Source organism: Phyllobates terribilis, unplaced genomic scaffold (genome assembly GCF_046119375.1).
Source record: "Phyllobates terribilis strain yellow unplaced genomic scaffold, ASM4611937v1 Scaffold_340__1_contigs__length_2048258, whole genome shotgun sequence".
In the NCBI taxonomy this organism is placed as follows: Eukaryota; Metazoa; Chordata; class Amphibia; order Anura; family Dendrobatidae; genus Phyllobates; species Phyllobates terribilis.
This window is the reverse complement of record NW_027363100.1, coordinates 732905-751446: the sequence shown is the minus strand read 5'-3', so window position 1 is coordinate 751446 and position 18542 is coordinate 732905. Positions and strand designations below refer to the sequence as shown.

At 45.8% G+C, this 18542-nt stretch overlaps 1 pseudogene; it reads right to left on the bottom strand.

Moving 5' to 3' along the window:
- Window positions 1-370: 370 nt before the first annotated feature.
- The window catches only part of LOC141221840 (uncharacterized), a 400332-nt pseudogene continuing 382160 nt past the window's right edge, over window positions 371-18542 (bottom strand).

Below are 18542 nucleotides of genomic sequence, written 5' to 3'. Positions count from 1 at the left end.
AACTCACCAAGGAGAGGAACATTCTGGTCCAGGGGTCTCGTTAAGTGCACCTAAACTACCCGGAGTGTGCTGAACCCCTTCCTGGTGGTCGCAGCGCGCCGTGAGGAGCAAGGAGAAGCTTTGTGCTTACTACTGAAACAACGTGAGTAAAGCTTGGAAGACTTCACCCCTTGCCTCCGTTATCCTGTCCTGCGCGGCACCGCACACACACCACCAACCTCCAGACTTTCCTCTCTCTCTGCCCTGAGGCCCTGCTCCGCCTGTGGGGAGTAGTACCAGCTGAGCTGCCACGACACCCGCCTCTGAGGACTGCCGCAGCGCTGGTGGTAATCACCGGGAACCACAGGTGGCGTAGTCGACAAATAACCACTCATCTGCTAGCCCATATTTTTAATGTGTGCGCCCTGGGCACAGACCGGGTCAAGGCCGGGACTGCATCCCCCTCTTCCACCGGCCCGTCGTCCAAGTACACCTTTCCCAGGGAGGGCTAACGCTACCTGAGTAGTAGTGGGTCACACAGAACCATTTGCTTTGGATCGTTATTAAGCAATAGTAAAAAAAAAAAAAGGTATTCACTTTTAAGAAAAAAATATATATGAAAAGTCAGGCAGATCTGTCACACGCTTTACAAATGATTTCATGCAGCAAATATAATCCCACAATGCGGTAACATCATTCACCTACTGTACCTCAGCCTCTTTACTGTCAGATAGCGTGGATCTTCTCACAAGCCGTGTTAATTATTTTATGATGGCTTTTTTACATTTAAATAAAATAAAAACCATTCCCTTACCAAAGCCGACTGCAGCTTCAGAGTTTTACTCCTCTTCAACACCAAAGTGTTAAAAAAGGTGAGATCTGGCTGTACTCCGTAGGCGTCCATAGTGGCCCGGACGGCAGATTCTGACCCCACTTCTGCTCTCATGACTGCCGCTAGGAGGGTGAAGGTCTTTATTGTAGGACAGACGTTGTCTTCTTTCATCTTCTGAAGAACGCCCCCTAAGTCGCCAATCATTGCCAATCGGTCAGATGGGGTATTGACATTTGCAAGTGACACAATTTTTCCTGTATTTACAGACAGGTCCAGGAGGTTTGGCACATTACTGGCATCAAAAGAGGGCACGCTGGGAAAATGGTCAGCCGTACTCACCACGACCAGTGCCTGTGAGCCTGCCAAGTCCTCAGCTGTGCCATAGTTGCCACTTGGAATTGAGGAATGGCCCAGGAGCATGGGCTGCCCACCTCTTCAGGACTATCCTTTCCTTTCTTCACTTGCTGGCTTTTCCTGTCTTGCTTCTCTTTGCCTGCACTTAAAGTCAGGGCTGCCAGTTCCTTAGAGTGCGTGAGTAAATGTAGAGCGTCAGCGGTGTCTCCAATCCCACAGTCTCGGGGGGCACAAAGAAGCAGGTTATAGGTGATTACATGCGGCTTTACCCCCATGTGCCGCATCTGCCTCCAGACCTGAAGCACAAGATGGCGTATACAGTCATTATCCACATTACATTCACGCAAATATGTACACCCCGTCACAGAGAAAGCAGTAACTGGACACGGACTAGCTGGCATGTAAAGGCAGTACCCTATTATAATGATGCTCCCATATGTCAGAGGGTCACATTGGTAAAGCCGGTGCCCTCCAGGATGAAAAGCTTTGTGGAGGGCTTGGGCCATCTACTTATGTCATTTCCAAACGTGTGTCTACATAATAAATAGGCAACTTCTACTAGTAAATTCTGTGCTATTTTCTGTATCTGTGAAGCCTTGCCCACTGGTTTTCCCATTGTCTCCGAACAGCGCGCTTACCCGTGTAATAAGACCCCGATGCCAGCGCGCCTACCCGTTTAATAAGACCCCGATGCCAGTGCGCCTACTCGTGTAATAAGACCCCGATGCCAGCACGCCTACCCGTGTAATAAAGACCCCGATGCCAGCGCGCCTACCCGTGTAATAAGACCCCGATGCCAGCGCGCCTACCAGTGTAATAAGACCCCGATGCCAGCACGCCTACCCGTGTAATAAAGACCTGATGCCAGCGCGCCTACCAGTATAATAAGACCTGATGCCAGCGCGCCTACCCGTGTAATAAGACCCCGATGCCAGCGCACCTACCCGTGTAATAAGGCCCCGATGCCAGCGCACCTACCCGTGTAATAAGACCCCGATGCCAGCGCGCCTACCTGTGTAATAAGACCCCGATGCCAGCGCGCCTACCCGTGTAATAAGACCCCGATGCCAGCAAGCCTACCCGTGTAATAAGACCCGATGCCAGCGCGCCTACCCGTGTAATAAGACCCCGATGCCAGCAACCCTACCCGTGTAATAAGACCCCGATGCCAGCGCGCCTACCCGTGTAATAAGACCCGATGCCAGCGCGCCTACCCATGTAATAAGACCCCGATGTCAGCGCGCCTACCCGTGTAATAAGACCCCGATGCCAGTGCGCCTACCAGTGTAATAAGACCCCGATGCCAGTGCGCCTACCCATGTAATAAGACCCTGATGCCAGCATGCCTACCCCTGTAATAAGACCCCAATGCCACAGCGCCTACCCATGCAATAAGACCCTGATGCCAGCACGGGTATTCCGACTGGCCATTACAGGTTGCAGATGGAAGTGCCGTTGGGGGGGGGGATATGCCAACCGAAGACAGCGAAAATCATGCAAAACGTCAAAAAATAACTTATCAGCATGCTGCCTACTGTAACAGTCCACCTAAAGTGGCCGACCGCGGTATTCCCTTTGTTACTAAAAATCTGGCACAAAATCCTTATCTACTAGCCAGTCTAGTCACCGGCCAGTCTAATCACTGGCCAGTCTAATCACTGGCCAGTCTAATCACTAGCCAGTCTAATCACTAGCCAGTCTAATCACTGGCCAGTCTAATCACTGGCCAGTCTAATCACTGGCCAGTCTAATCACTGGCCAGTCTAATCACTAGCCAGTCTAATCACTAGCCAGTCTAATCACTAGCCAGTCTAATCACCAGCCAGTCTAATCACCAGCCAGTCTAATCACCAGCCAGTCTAATCACCAGCCAGTCTAATCACCAGCCAGTCTAATCACCAGCCAGTCTAATCACTAGCCAGTCTAATCACTAGCCAGTCTAATCACTGGCCAGTCTAATCACTAGCCAGTCTAATCACTAGCCAGTCTAATCACTAGCCAGTCTAATCACTAGCCTTGCGCCAAACTTCTAACAGAAATCTCCTATCAGAATCGCAAGAAAGGAATCAGCAGGCGATCTCTTAGACCAGTCTGAACTAGGACTAAGTAAAGGAGCTAATACAATATAAAGAGGTGAAACTGTTACCAAAGCCTTGTTATTCCGCTCACAGTAACGTCTGAGCCAGCGTCGCTGACACCTCTGCGGGCCGATTTATGCTTTTAGAAAAGTCACATGAGTATCACTACACATGAGACTTCTGCAGCCGGACAGGAGTCCTGCCCCGGCTTCTGCCCTCCGCCACGCGTCATCTACAAATATGACAGGCGGGTGGGAGACGCCACATCTCTACTTAGATAAATGTCCTGCTTTATCTCCTGGGCATTGGCACAAGGACAGGTATGTGCCTGCGGGCCGTCAGCATCTTCCCTGAGGAGAGCGGGCACCTTCCCGGCCGCCGCACACCGGAGATGCAGGTCCGGTGCAGGAATAACTGTGCTCCTTTGGCAGGATTGCCAGAACTTGTTCCCTCTACTTGTCGGCACCACCTGGACTAACTACACAGCAATAAATCTCCCCTCCTGGCAGTGATGTGGAGCAGGTTGCTCTGTAGCTGCACGCTCCGGCCCCCCAGAGCCTGAGTAGTACAGACATACACTACATGGCTGCACTGACCACCAGAGGGAATAACGGACATAATAAAGGTGGACAGGATAGGGGAAAATAACCACATGGATGCAATTAAAGGGTTATTGCCAAAATAGAAAATCATCTCTTATCCAAAGGTTAGGGGATAACTTACTGATCACTGAGGGTCTGACTGCTGGAACCCCTAGCAAAGCCAAGAACAGGCAGCATGCTCAGCCTCCCCTCCATTCACTGTCTATAGGACTGCCCAAAATAGCCAAGAGCAGCACTCCACTAGTTCTGGCAGTCCCACAGACGATGAGTACGACGCGCCCAGGGGATGGGGACGACTCGGTACCCGGGCCTTTGCCTGGTTTTGGGGATGTCGCGGTGGTCGGCTCCTGGGCCCGTACCCTGGGGTCACTCTTGAAAAAGGGGATTGAAACTTGGATAAAATAAATAAACAGTTTGTGACGCCACCTGTGGTACTTGGTAATGATTACCAGCGCTGCTTCAGACCTCCAGGGGGGTGATGGGATGGCAGCTGAGGTGTTTCTGCTTCCCACAGGTGGAGCGGGCCCCCGGGGCAGTGTGGAATTTGGTGGGAGGTGATGCTGGGACTTGTAGTGCAGGCGGGATGGTGCAGCAGGAGTAACTGACAGAGACAGGGGATTCGCTTCAATATCTTTACTGGTGCGGATGTCAGGTACGGTCCAGGGTACTCAGTAGGATGGGTGCACTTCAGGACTTCTCCCCAGTGAGCGGGTATAAGGCCTCCTGGTCCGTGTCTGCCTCTCTGTATGCTCCTGGCCAGCCTGCAACTGGGCCTAGCTTATGTGTCGTGCTGTTCCTTCACCTGTCGCTCGGTAGTAGGACCTTCTGCTGGCAACCACTATCCCTGGTAGTCGGGGCCATCGTGGTTCCTGGTCCTGTAATGGGTCTAGCTTCAGGTCTGCCAGGGACTTGTAGTCCTCCTGGAATGCCGGTTGTCCCTACTGGGTATAAAGGACCCTGTAGGCGCGGACCCGGTGTCCGGTTTGTATCTTCGGTGTGAGCCTTGTGATGCTCCTCTGCCCCCTCAACTCCTCTCATCTCTCCTCCTTACCGTCGGCCACACTCGTGGCCCTCAGAACCCAGCAGCAGATGCGCTGCGTCTTCGCTGCTCTCAGCGTCAGCACGCTCTCAGACTCTCTCTGTCTGACTACTAACTCTGACTGAACTGCCTGGCTCCACCCTCCATATATATATATCCCTAACGGGCTCCCTCTGGTGGTATGAGGAGGAAGGGTGGAGGTGTTTGTATGTAGTGAGGGCCTCTTGTGGAGAAGTCCATCCATGCACCCTGGGTCCTGTGGTACCTGTTGTAGCAGGGTGCCGCAAATGGAGTGGTGGTTGAGTATACGCACTGCTCCGTTCATTCTTAATGGGAGTGCTGAAGACCAGCCGAGCACAGAGCTTCAGTCATCCCATAGAGAATGTATGGTGCAGCAATGATCGACCATCACATCAGTCACAAAGGACTCTTCAAATCCCCAGTTTTCAGGATTGGTGAGGCTCCCAGCAGTCAGACCCCATCCATCGGGAAGTTATCCTATGGATAGGAGATATCTTTTAAACTTTGTACACCCCCTTTGAAGGTTTATTCAATCTAATTCTAAAGTCGGGGGATAGTGACAGCCGCCCTCCACTAATCACAGCATGTTGGCATATTGTAGTGATATCCCACCGCATTGTGATGGAAAGAAGAATATAACTGTATACAGAATAACATGGAGATGTTTGATAGAATACAGCAGCCCGGAGGTTATGGGAGCGCCGCCAGCTTCTGTACCTCTGTACTAGATGGTATACAGCAGTGACCGTCCCTACACGGGACCCTGATCATCAGGAATATTGCCTCTTACACCCGAGCCCAGGGAATTCTAATTACTAGTGTACACGGTTATATCAGTTTATTATCACCTCCGGCCATGAAAGAATTGTCACATTATTTATTTTATAGAATTTTGTCTAGCATGGAAGTTATGAAACCTTACAAATCCATGCTCAGTACTCTCTATATACATGTATAAATTAGATACATTGTAAATGAAAACATCATATATTTAGGAGTTTGTGAGCTACATATCCTTATATACTCCCTGCAACCACTTTGATGTTGCACTTTACTGCAATGCTGTGGCAGCCAAAAAAACGTCATTCTGGCATTTTGATTTTTTCCCCATTACAATGTTTACTGATCAGATTAATTAGGAGACTTGGAGCGGCGATCGTCTGATCGCTTGTGCTGTACATACACTGCAATCTATAGCAGAAATCACCATCTTCTATGAACGCCGGCCCATAGGTGGGTCATAATGACATGTATGGGAGGTCATCAGCAGACCCCCAGCTGTCATGACAACCCATCGGTGCCCCACAATCACGTGGCAGGATGTATGACGCGCTTCCAGCCAAGGTGCGTTAAATCCCGCTGTCAGCGATTGACACGACCTTTGACGTAAATATACGTCAAAGATGGTGAAGCGGTAGAGCAAAGCACAGGTTGCAGCCTCTTCTCTAATATTCAAAGACTGGCTAAAAATACTCCTGAAAAATACTATGAGGAGGATTTTTACTCTTCTGTAAAAAATGTAGAGCGACCTCTGCAATGTGGTATACATTTCTTTACAATGGGTCCCAATAGTGGACGGATGCCTCATCATCCATCCTGACAGTGGCCACTAGGGGGCACACACCTTCTATGTGTATGCGCCCAACAATGGCCACAAACGTAATGTGCACCTAGCCCAACAGAGTCATCAGAGACTCCAAGAGTCCCACCCTCAGCCGGCATGCCCCATCGTCACTTCAGCAGAAATACTGCAGCAAGAAATATCTGTATTAGTAAAATGAACAGTTGCTCCATGATTCCTCAATGTTTTTGCGTCTCTCATCATGTCGGAAGTGTGAGACATAATTCCCAGGTAAGTGTGCACTGTACGGATATAGGATGTAGGATGTGTGCAGCAAGCCATACCTGCAGAGCTTGTAGGAAGCCCAGCTCTTCATCCTTTATGCATCCCATAAACAGGACGGTGAATGTTTCAGGGCCAACGACACGGAATTTTTGTGCAATTTCCTATAAACCCAAGAAGACCATATTAGCTTGTTATTATCCAGCTCGCGACATCACTGCTTGAGTATTGCAAGAGAAATCTAACAAAAATCAAAATCTCAGGGAAAGCGTCACTTTGCCGTTCCCAGAACAGCCGGGTGGCCAGTGAAAAACACAGTGAAGGGGGCGCAGTGCTGCACCAGTGCCCAGGATCAGTGGGGTCCAGCGCCGGACTGGAGTACCTGGGGCCCACCAGGAAACAATCAATCTTGGGGCCCACCAGCACCATGCAGATACCGTATATAGGAATAACATAAGTCCACAAACTCATTCAAAATGAATCAACCTTATTAACCAATAAATAACCAATATAACGAATAAATAACAAACTAAAGAAACACTCCTGGCGAAAGAGGAACACTGTTATCTTATTCACACCAGTGTGTGATAAAGTGCCATAACAGAACAATAACAAGAAATACTTTCAAGGTACATTCTCTTAAAGTATAAGTGCCACAAATTGAACCTGCATCCATCTGGCATCCCAGCAGCCGGCATCATTGTAGCAGCACCAAACTTGGCCGCTGGGAAAAGTAAAAGAATTCTGTAAGCATTTTGGAAGTTTGTATTGCACGATTTCCTCTCCTCTATAATACAATACCATTCAATTGTTAGTGAAAGGCCCAAAACAACAAATAAACTCACACTAACAGTCAATCAGCAGCAAAATTACAAACGTTTTTTTTCAGAACAGAAGATGACATTGCATACGTATTAATAATGTCATCATAGTCTAAGTTCCTTGAAATGTCACACTCAATGTTCAACAGAAGGAGGGACTCTAAAAGCTCCTGTCCAATCGAAGCCCTCAGACGATTTTTTACAATTTTCAGCTTTGAGAACACTCTTTCACATGAAACCTGGGTGCAAGCAAGTGTAAGAAGGGTCTTGTAAACTGCAAAAATGTTTCCATAAGCAGCAGAATGTAAATTGTAGTCATATAAAAGTCTGTAGCAGCAGGAAAGACAGTTTTTTTGCGGGACGAGTTGTACTTTCAGATGCAATCATTTATTTTACCATATAGTGTACAGGGAAATGGCAACAAAAATTCCAAGTGCAGTAAAATTGCAAAAAAAGTGCAATTGCACGTTTGTTTATTGGGTTTTTTAGTCACCATGTTCACTATATGGAAAAACCGACGTGACAGGGTGATGCCTCGGGTCAGTACGAGTTTGTAGATACCAAACATGTATACCTTTACTGGTATCTAAGTGGTGAAAACAAATTCATAAGTTTGAAAAATCACACTTTTCACGCCATGTTCTGCGCACCGTAGTGTTCTCATTTTTTTGGGTCTGGGGCTTTGTGACGGCTTATTTTTTCCGTCTTGAGCTGACGTGCATCTCTGCTGCTCTGTAGTAGTCACAACACAGGGAGAGGTTAACCATCCAAGTATTTAATATGTATTGCAAATAAAGAATGTTCCCATTCTTAATATCAGAAAAAACAAATGACTGACAACTATCCCTAGACTAATAATACCATATAGAAGAGAGAAATACCGCCACACCATGACCAGAACACATACCACCACATAGTGATGAAATACTACCAAGTACAAGGTATATATACTGCCACACCATGAGAAGACCACATATTACCACCACATAGTGACTGTCCGAATAATACCACATACAAGGGACAAATTCCGCCACGCCATGACCATGGCACATAATGGCACCAGATAGTGACTGATAATGAAGATGTAAAAAAGCTCTGTACATAGAGTCAGTGTACAGATAATGTAGAGATTATCAGTGACATTATGCACAGGAGTCCTGTGTATAGGGTCAGTGTAGAGGTAATACAGTGATCACCAGTGACATTACACACAGGAGCTCTGTATACAGTGTCAGTGTGTGTGTATAGGTAATACAGTGATCACCAGTGACATTACACACAGGAGCTCTGTATATAGTGTCAGTGTGTGTGTATAGGTAATATAGTGATCACCAGTGACATTACACATTGGAGCTCTGTATATAGTGTCAGTGTGTGTGTATAGGTAATACAGTGATCACCAGTGACATTACACACAGGAGCTCTGTATATAGTGTCAGTGTGTGTGTGTGTGTATAGGTAATACAGTGATCACCAGTGACATTACACACAGAAGCTCTGTATACAGTGTCAGTGTGTGTGTATAGGTAGTACAGAGATCACCAGTGACATTACACACAGGAGCTCTGTATATAGTGTCAGTGTGTGTGTATAGGTAATACAGTGATCACCAGTGACATTACACACAGGAGATCTGTATACAGTGTCAGTGTGTGTGTATAGGTAGTACAGAGATCACCAGTGACATTACACACAGGAGCTCTGTATATAGTGTCAGTGTGTGTGTATAGGTAATACAGTGATAACCAGTGACATTACACACAAGAGCTCTGTATATAGTGTCAGTGTGTGTGTATAGGTAATATAGTGATCACCAGTGACATTACACACAGGATCTCTGTGTATAGTGTCAGTGTGTGTGTATAGGTAATACAGTGATCACAAGTGACATTACACACAGGAGCTCTGTATATAGTGTCAGTGTGTGTGTACAGGTAATACAGTGATCACCAGTGACATTACACACAGGAGATCTGTATACAATGTCAGTGTGTGTGTACAGGTAATACAGTGATCACCAGTGACATTACACACAGGAGCTCTGTATACAGTGTCAGTGTGTGTGTATAGGTAATACAGTGATCACCAGTGACATTACACACAGGAGCTCTGTATATAGTGTCAGTGTGTGTGTATAGGTAATACAGTGATCACCAGTGACATTACACACAGGAGCTCTGTATATAGTGTCAGTGTGTGTGTGTATAGGTAATATAGTGATCACCAGTGACATTACACACAGGATCTCTGTGTATAGTGTCAGTGTGTGTGTATAGGTAATACAGTGATCACCAGTGACATTACACACAGGAGCTCTGTATATAGCGTCAGTATGTGTGTATAGGTAATACAGCAATCACCAGTGACATTACACACAGGAGATCTGTATACAGTGTCAGAGTACAGGTAATACAGTGATCACCAGTGACATTACACAAGACAGCTCCGTATATAGTGTCAGTGTGTCTGTATAGGATGTACAGAGATCACCAGTGACATTACACACAGGAGCTCTGTATATAGTGTCAGTGTGTGTGTATAGGTAATACAGTGATCACCAGTGACATTACACACAGGAGCTCTGTATATAGTGTCAGTGTGTATGTATAGGTAATACAGTGATGACCAGTGACATTACACACAGGAGCTCTGTATATAGTGTCAGTGTGTGTGTATAGGTAACACACATACTCACCAGTGATGTCTCTAGGTGAAGTTCTTTATCTGCCGCAGACCGATATATCACATCTTCTATGCAGGACTTATCTCTGCAGAAAATAACATAGTTCGCTATAACTGATCACTTCCAGAGCACAATCTACACTTTTCCCAAGATTTCTACACTGCATGAAATGACAAAAAAAGAAATCTAGTGCCGCACTACACAGTAACAGTGCTCCAGTGTCATTCTGAGCCGGCTCATCTCTGTCAGCAGACATATTGTCTGATGACAAAGATGTAGCAGAGCTGAAGACAGAAGACCTATGGATTACGTTGGAGTGAGGATTTTTCTTTATTAAAGATGGAGTCCCTAAATGAGTTTTATTTTTAATAAAAAAAAAAAAATTCTGTCTTTTTTTTCGGTTTACTAGAAATTCATGGTGGCTATGTCTAATTTGGCATGACACCATGAATTTCGGGCTTAGTACCAGCTGATAATACAAAGCTGGCCTGGTACTAACCCTATTATTACCCAGGGTGCCACTCACCACCAGGGCCGCTGGAAGAGCCGGGTAAAGCACCTGGAAATGGTGCTATGAGGAATGCGCCATTTTCAGGGGTGGCTGCGGGCTGAGATTTTCAGCGTGGGGGGCCAAGAACGCTTGGGCCTTACCATGCTGCGAATCCCAGCCCCCAGCTGCCTTGTTTTATCTGGCTGGCGATCAACATATGGCGGGAGCTGGGCAATGGGCATGATTATCAAATAATATATACCTGACAGGGGCCCATAGATTCTGCTGGCTCCAATAATATATACCTGACAGGGGCCCATAGATTCTGCTGCCTCCAATAATATATACCTGACAGGAGCCCATAGATTCTGCTGCCTCCAATAATATATACCTGACAGGGGCCCATAGATTCTGCTGCCTCCAATAATATATACCTGACAGGAGCCCATACATTCTGCTGCCTCCAATAATATATACCTGACAGGAGCCCATAGATTCTGCTGCCTCCAATAATATATACCTGACAGGAGCCCATACATTCTCCTGCCTCCAATAATATATACCTGACAGGAGCCCATACATTCTGCTGCCTCCAATAATATATACCTGACAGGAGCCCAAACATTCTCCTGCCTCCAATAATATATACCTGACAGGAGCCCATAGATTCTGCTGCCTCCAATAATATATACCTGACAGGAGCCCATAGATTCTGCTGGCTCCAATAATATATACCTGACAAGAGCCCATACACTCTCCTGCCTCCAATAATATATACCTGACAGGAGCCCATACATTCTCCTGCCTCCAATAATATATACCTGACAGGGGCCCATACATTCTCCTGCCTCCAATAATATATACCTGACAGGAGCCCATACATTCTCCTGCCTCCAATAATATATACCTGACAGGAGCCCATACATTCTCCTGCCTCCAATAATATATACCTGAAAGGAGCCCATACATTCTCCTGCCTCCAATAATATATACCTGACAGGAGCCCATACATTCTCCTGCCTCCAATAATATATACCTGACAGGAGCCCATACATTCTCCTGCCTCCAATAATATATACCTGACAGGAGCCCATACATTCTCCTGCCTCCAATAATATATACCTGACAGGAGCCCATACATTCTCCTGCCTCCAATAATATATATCTGACAGGATCCCATAGATTCTGCCGCCTCCAATAATATATACCTGACAGGAGCCCATACATTCTCCTGCCTCCAATAATATATACCTGACAGGAGCCCATACTTTCTCCTGCCTCCAATACTATATACCTGACAGGAGCCCATACATTCTCCTGCCTCCAATACTATATACCTGACAGGAGCCCATACATTCTCCTGCCTCCAATACTATATACCTGACAGGAGCCCATACATTCTCCTGCCTCCAATAATATATACCTGACAGGAACCCATACATTCCCCTGCCTCCAATAATATATACCTGACAGGAGCCCATAGATTCTGCTGGCTCCAATAACATATACCTGACAGGAGCCCATACACTCTCCTGCCTCCAATAATATATACCTGACAGGAGCCCATACATTCCCCTGCCTCCAATAATATATACCTGACAGGAGCCCATACATTCCCCTGCCTCCAATAATATATACCTGACAGGAGCCCATAGATTCTGCTGGCTCCAATAATATATACCTGACAGGAGCCCATACATTCTGCTGCCTCCAATAATATATACCTGACAGGAGCCCATACATTCTGCTGCCTCCAATAATATATACCCGACAGGAGCCCATAGATTCTGCTGCCTCCAATAATATATACCCGACAGGAGCCCATAGATTCTGCTGCCTCCAATAATATATACCTGACAGGAGCCCATACATTCTCCTGCCTCCAATAATATATACCTGACAGGAGCACATACATTCTCCTGCCTCCAATAATATATACCTGACAGGAGCCCATACATTCTCCCGCCTCCAATAATATATACCTGACAGGAGCCCATACATTCTGCTGCCTCCAATAATATATACCTGACAGGAGCCCATACATTCTGCTGCCTCCAATAATATATACCTGACAGGAGCCCATAGATTCTGCTGCCTCCAATAATATATACCTGACAGGAGCCCATACATTCTGCTGCCTCCAATAATATATACCTGACAGGAGCTCATACATTCTGCTGCCTCCAATAATATATACCTGACAGGAGCCCATACATTCTGCTGCCCCCAATAATATATACCTGACAGGAGCCCATACATTCTCCTGCCTCCAATAATATATACCTGACAGGAGCCCATAGATTCTGCTGCCTCCAATAATATATACCTGACAGGAGCCCATACATTCTCCTGCCTCCAATAATATATACCTGACAGGAGCCCATAGATTCTGTGGCCTCCAATAATATATACCTGACAGGAGCCCATAGATTCTGCTGCCTCCAATAATATATACCTGACAGGAGCCCATACATTCTCCTGCCTCCAATAATATATACCTGACAGGAGCCCATACATTCTCCTTCCTCCAATAGTATATACCTGACAGGAGCCCATACATTCTCCTGCCTCCAATAATATATACCTGACAGGAGCCCATACATTCTCCTGCCTCCAATAATATATACCTGACATGAGCCCATACATTCTCCTGCCTCCAATAATATATACCTGACAGGAGCCCATAGATTCTGTGGCCTCCAATAATATATACCTGACAGGAGCCCATACATTCTGCTGCCTTCAATAATATATACCTGACATGAGCCCATACATTCTCCTGCCTCCAATAATATATACCTGACAGGAGCCCATAGATTCTGCTGCCTCCAATAATATATACCTGACAGGAGCCCATACATTCTCCTGCCTCCAATAATATATACCTGACAGGAGCCCATAGATTCTGTGGCCTCCAATAATATATACCTGACAGGAGCCCATACATTCTGCTGCCTTCAATAATATATACCTGACAGGAGCCCATAGATTCTCCTGCCTCCAATAATATATACCTGACAGGAGCCCATAGATTCTGCTGCCTCCAATAATATATACCTGACAGGAGCCCATACATTCTGTGGCCTCCAATAATATATACCTGACAGGAGCCCATAGATTCTGCTGCCTCCAATAATGTATACCTGTCAGGAGCCCATACATTCTGCTGCCTTCAATAATATATACCTGAAAGGGCCCATACATTCTCCTGCCTCCAATAAAATATACCTGACAGGAGCCCATACATTCTCCTGCCTCCAATAATATATATCTGACAGGAGCCCATACATTCTGTGGCCTCCAATAATATATATCTGACAGGAGCCCATACATTCTGCTGCCTCCAATAATATATACCTGACAGGAGTCCATACATTCTGCTGTCTTCAATAATATATACCTGACAGGAGCCCATACATTCTCCTGCTTCCAATAATATATACCTGACAGGAGCCCATACATTCTCCTGCCTCCAATAATATATATCTGACAGGAGCCCATACATTCTGTGGCCTCCAATAATATATACCTGACAGGAGCCCATAGATTCTGCTGCCTCCAATAATATATACGTGACAGGAGCCCATAGATTCTGCTGCCTCCAATAATATGTACCTGACAGGAGCCCATACATTCTGCTGCCTCCAATAATATATACCTGACAGGAGCCCATACATTCTGCTGCCTCCAATAATATATACCTGACAGGAGCCCATACATTCTGCTGCCTCCAATAATATATACCTGACAGGAGCCCATACATTCTGCTGCCTCCAATAATATATACCTGACAGGAGCCCATACATTCTGCTGCCTCCAATAATATATACCTGACAGGAGCCCATACATTCTCCTGCCTCCAATAATATATACCTGACAGGAGCCCATAGATTCTGCTGCCTCCAATAATATATACCTGACAGGATCCCATAGATTCTGCTGCCTCCAATAATATATACCTGACAGGGGCCCATAGATTCTGCTGCCTCCAATAATATATACCTGACAGGATCCCATAGATTCTGCTGCCTCCAATAATATATACCTGACAGGAGCCCATACATTCTGCTGCCTCCAATAATATATACCTGACAGGAGCCCATAGATTCTGCTGCCTCCAATAATATATACCTGACAGGAGCCCATAGATTCTGCTGCCTCCAATAATATATACCTGACAGGATCCCATAGATTCTGCTGCCTCCAATAATATATACCTGACAGGAGCCCATACATTCTGCTGGCTCCAATAATATATACCTGACAGGAGCTCATACATTCTGCTGCCTCCAATAATATATACCTGACAGGAGCCCATACATTCTGCTGCCTCCAATAATATATACCTGACAGGAGCCCATACATTCTGTGGCCTCCAATAATATATACCTGACAGGAGCCCATAGATTCTGCTGCCTCCAATAATGTATACCTGTCAGGAGCCCATACATTCTGCTGCCTTCAATAATATATACCTGACAGGAGCCCATACATTCTCCTGCCTCCAATAATATATACCTGACAGGAGCCCATACATTCTCCTGCCTCCAATAATATATACCTGACAGGAGCCCATACATTCTCCTGCCTCCAATAATATATACCTGACAGGGGCCCATAGATTCTGCTGCCTCCAATAATATATACCTGACAGGGGCCCATAGATTCTGCTGCCTCCAATAATATATACCTGACAGGAGCCCATACATTCTCATGCCTCCAATAATATATACTTGACAGGGGCCCATAGATTCTGCTGGCTCCAATAATATACACCTGACAGGAGCCCATACATTCTCCTGCCTCCAATAATATATACCTGGCAGGAGCCCATACATTCTGCTGCCTCCAATACTATATACCTGACAGGAGCCCATACATTCTGCTGTCTCCAATAATATATACCTGACAGGAGCCCATACATTCTGCAGCCTCCAATAATATATACCTGACAGGAGCCCATACATTCTGCAGCCTCCAATAATATATACCTGACAGGAGCCCATACATTCTGCGGCCTCCAATAATATATACCTGACAGGAGCCCATACATTCTGCTGCCTCCAATAATATATACCTGACAGGAGCCCATACATTCTGCTGCCTCCAATAATATATACCTGACAGGAGCCCATACATTCTGCTGCCTCTAATAATATATACCTGACAGGAGCCCATACATTCTGCTGCCTCCAATAATATATACCTGACAGGAGCCCATACATTCTGCTGCCTCCAATAATATATACCTGACAGGAGCCCATACATTCTGCTGCCTCCAATAATATATACCTGACAGGAGCCCATACATTCTGCAGCCTCCAATAATATATACCTGACAGGAGCCCATACATTCTGCAGCCTCCAATAATATATACCTGACAGGAGCCCATACATTCTGCGGCCTCCAATAATATATACCTGACAGGAGCCCATACATTCTGCGGCCTCCAATAATATATACCTGACAGGAGCCCATACATTCTGCTGCCTCCAATAATATATACCTGACAGGAGCCCATAGATTCTGCTGCCTCCAATAATATATACCTGACAGGAGCCCATAGATTCTGCTGCCTCCAATAATATATACCTGACAGGAGCCCATAGATTCTGCTGCCTCCAATAATATATACCTGACAGGAGCCCATAGATTCTGCTGCCTCCAATAATATATACCTGACAGGAGCCCATAGATTCTGCTGCCTCCAATAATATATACCTGACAGGAGCCCATAGATTCTGCTGCCTCCAATAATATATACCTGACAGGAGCCCATACATTCTGCTGCCTCCAATAATATATACCTGACAGGAGCCCATACATTATGCTGCCTCCAATAATATATACCTGACAGGAGCCCATACATTCTGCTGCCTCCAATAATATATACCTGACAGGAGCCCATACACTCTGCTGCCTCCAATAATATATACCTGACAGGAGCCCATACATTCTCCTGCCTCCAATAATATATACCTGACAGGAGCCCATAGATTCTGCTGCCTCCAATAATATATACCTGACAGGAGCCCATACATTCTCCTGCCTCCAATAATATATACCTGACAGGAGCCCATACATTCTCCTGCCTTCAATAATATATACCTGAGAGGAGCCCATACATTTTCCTGCCTCCAATAATATATACCTGACAGGAGCCCATACATTCTGCTGCCTCCAATAATATATACCTGACAGGAGCCCATACATTCTGTGGCCTCCAATAATATATACCTGACAGGAGCCCATACATTCTCCTGCCTCCAATAATATATACCTGACAGGAGCCCTTAGATTCTGCTGCCTCCAATAATATATACCTGACAGGAGCCCATACATTCTCCTGCCTCCAATAATATATACCTGACAGGAGCCCATAGATTCTGCTGCCTCCAATAATATATACCTGACAGGAGCCCATAGATTCTGCTGCCTCCAATAATATATACCTGACAGGAGCCCATACATTCTGCTGCCTCCAATAATATATACCTGACAGGAGCCCATACATTCTGCTGCCTCCAATAATATATACCTGACAGGAGCCCATACACTCTGCTGCCTCCAATAATATATACCTGACAGGAGCCCATACATTCTCCTGCCTCCAATAATATATACCTGACAGGAGCCCATAGATTCTGCTGCCTCCAATAATATATACCTGACAGGAGCCCATACATTCTCCTGCCTTCAATAATATATACCTGAGAGGAGCCCATACATTTTCCTGCCTCCAATAATATATACCTGACAGGAGCCCATACATTCTGCTGCCTCCAATAATATATACCTGACAGGAGCCCATACATTCTCCTGCCTCCAATAATATATACCTGACAGGAGCCCATACATTCTGCTGCCTCCAATAATATATACCTGACAGGAGCCCATACATTCTCCTGCCTCCAATAATATATACCTGACAGGAGCCCATACATTCTGCAGCCTCCAATAATATATACCTGTCAGGAGCCCATACATTCTGCTGCCTTCAATAATATATACCTGAAAGGGCCCATACATTCTCCTGCCTCCAATAATATATACCTGTCAGGAGCCCATACATTCTCCTGCCTCCAATAATATATACCTGACAGGAGCCCATACATTCTCCTGCCTCCAATAATATATACCTGACAGGAGCCCATACATTCTGCTGCCTTCAATAATATATACCTGACAGGAGCCCATAGATTCTGCTGGCTCCAATAATATATACCTGACAGGGGCCCATACATTCTGCTGCCTCCAATAATATATACCTGACAGGAGCCCATACATTCTCCTGCCTCCAATAATATATACCTGACAGGAGCCCATACATTCTCCTGCCTCCAATAATATATACCTGACAGGAGCCCTTAGATTCTGCTGGCTAAAATAATATATACCTGTCAGGAGCCCATACATTCTGCTGCCTTCAATAATATATACCTGAAAGGGCCCATACATTCTGCTGCCTTCAATAATATATACCTGACAGGAGCCCATACATTCTGCTGCCTTCAATAATATATACCTGACAGGAGCCCATACATTCTCCTGCCTCCAATAATATATACCTGACAGGAGCCCATACATTCTGCTGGCTCCAATAATATATACCTGACAGGAGCCCATACATTCTCCTGCCTCCAATAATATATACCTGACAGGATCCCATAGATTCTGCTGCCTCCAATAATATATACCTGACAGGAGCCCATACATTCTGCTGCCTCCAATAATATATACCTGACAGGAGCCCATACATTCTGCAGCCTCCAATAATATATACCTGTCAGGAGCCCATA